General features: G+C 46.8%; 1 protein-coding gene across 3 annotated transcripts in view; it reads left to right on the top strand.

The window, feature by feature from the left end:
• Positions 1 to 2,421, top strand: part of Pfkfb4 (6-phosphofructo-2-kinase/fructose-2,6-biphosphatase 4) — a 42,429-nt gene that overhangs the window by 11,668 nt on the left and 28,340 nt on the right. The window lies entirely within an intron of this gene.

The raw sequence follows: 2,421 nt of genomic DNA on the forward strand, positions 1-2,421 counted from the left end.
TGGTTGTGAGCCACCATGTGGTTGCTGGGATTTGAACTCTGGACCTTCGGAAGAGCAGTCGGGTGCTCTTACCCACTGAGCCATCTCACCAGCCCTTAATGTTTTGAAGAGTGACGACATGTCATTATTGGAAGGGCTGGTGGGATGCTCGTAGAGTTGTGTCCTGCCGGGCATGGCTGCACACACCTTTCATCCCATCACTTGGGAGACAGATGCAGACAGATCTCTCTGAGTTCAGGGACAGCCTGGTCTGTAGAGTGAGTTCCAGATAGCCAGGGCTACATAGTGAGACCCGTCTCTAAATAACAACAGAAATAAGCCTTGTTCTATCTTCATGCCTGCTGCTGTGGGAAGACACTAGACAAAAGCATAAGAGAAAGCGTAGGGGAGAAAAGTGGGTTTGGTTTACCAGTCCAGACTGCAGTTCACCGAGAGAGGTCAAGGCAGGACTCCAAAGCAGCTGGTCACACCCACAGCTCAAAACAGAGAGGTGTTAAGTGTGTGCATGCCTGCCTGCCCAGCTTGCTCTTCACTCTTAAATTCAGGTCACCATAGGGTGTCACCCACATGGTCAAGGCATGTTTTCCCACTTCAGTTAACCTAATTATAAAAAAAAAAAAAAAAAAAAAAAAAGAAAAGAAAAGAAAAGAAATCAAGGGCTGGAGAGATGACTCAGTGGCTAAGAACACTGCTCTACCACAGGACCTGGGTTCAATTCCCAGCACCCACATGGCAGCTCATAACTGTCTGTAACTCCAGTTCTAGGGGACCTGAAACCCTCACACAGACTTAAAATGCAAACAAAAAAATAAATAAAAATAAATATTTTTTAAAAATCCCTCATAGACATGCCCACAGGCCCACCTGATGCGGACAGTTTGTCATGGAGAGTTTTTCAGCTCGACAGCCACTAACCACCACAATCCCCTTGTCAGCTGTGGTGGCAGACTTGCCTCTGCATCTTGGTAGGACAGTAGTAGCGACTTTCTCAAATCAGGTCCAGCCTCGCAGTTCTGACCTGGAGCTGCCACCAGGGCACTAGGCTACTACCTATTCTCCCTATGGCCACCAGGGGGCAGGAGCACCCCACTGTGTACTTAAACTTCCTCTGTACTTGCATCATAGGGGTGAGACAGGGAAATCACCCAGAAGGGGTCTGACATTTAGGTAAGACTGGAGGCTAGGAGATGTATTGATGTTTGGATCTACTGCATGCTTGGTGGCTGTTATCCATTGTCCCCATTTTATAGGCAAGGAAACTGAAGCTCACAGAGTCCAGGAGTCTCATACACTTCTGTACAGGTTACTTCACATTTGAAGTAACTGTTGAGTTTGGAGGTCCGTGCCTACAGTGCCAGCACTTAGGAGGTGAAGGCAGGAGGGTCAGGTTTAAGGTTAGCAATCCATTACATACTTCAAGGCCAGCTTGGGCAGCATGAGGCCATGTCTGAAAAGACCCAAAACCAATCAGTTAAACAAAACAGCAACAACAACAAAAACCTCCCATCATCCACTCACCTAAATATCTCATGGCTAATAGGTCAACATCTCAGGTGCAAAATCTAAAGCATTGCCAAGGCGTAGGCCCTATTTGCTCAGTGGTGGTGCCTTCCCAGATGTGGATCTGAGCTTAGGAAGGGATAGCATTGTTTGGGGCCATTCAGTCTGAATTGTGGTGTCGGTATCCCCAGCTGCCAGCAGTTTCCCTGGGGCTCCTGAAGGGCCAGCATCTGGGGAGTAATTCAGATGAGAAACCCAGACAGAGGTGGGAGGAACTAGCCCGAGGTCACCTGCAGGGACACAGGAGCCTCTGGCAGAGGATGGACAGACAGTCCTGTTGTTTTTGTTCTACACTTAAAGCCTGAATCTAGCCACTGGGCCACAGGGCCAATTTCCACGGAGCATCCCAGTTTTTCTTCTAAGGAATTGGAAAAATAAAAGGACCAGAAGTAGTTTTTTATTTTGTTCTGTTTTTTTCTTTTTTGTTGTTTGCAGTACCAGGGCCTTTTTGATAGATTGGCTTCACCTTCAGCCCAGGCAGAAGGAATTTTTGTTCTGTTTTGTTTTGAGATCGATGCCACAATGGAGCTCAGGCTGGTCTTGAACTTACTACATAGCCATGAATGACTTTGAACTTCTGATTCTCTTGTCTCCACCTTTAGGCCCTGGGATTCCTCCTCCACAGTAGATCCATAGTCAGAACAGCTGCCAAGCTTAGCCCAGAACACACTGACCTACAGGCCGGTAGGAAAATGGGCCAGCAGTGCTCGTTTTCTAGACGCAGAATTCAGACATTTTGGCAAAACACTTTTTTAAAAAATGTTTTTTATCCTTTATTTTATATGTGTGAGTGTTGTGACTTCATGTGCACTACATACATGCCTTCATGTGCACTACATACATGCCTTCATGTGCACTACA

Source organism: Mus caroli, chromosome 9 (assembly GCF_900094665.2).
Source record: "Mus caroli chromosome 9, CAROLI_EIJ_v1.1, whole genome shotgun sequence".
NCBI classification, from domain to species: domain Eukaryota; kingdom Metazoa; phylum Chordata; class Mammalia; order Rodentia; family Muridae; genus Mus; species Mus caroli.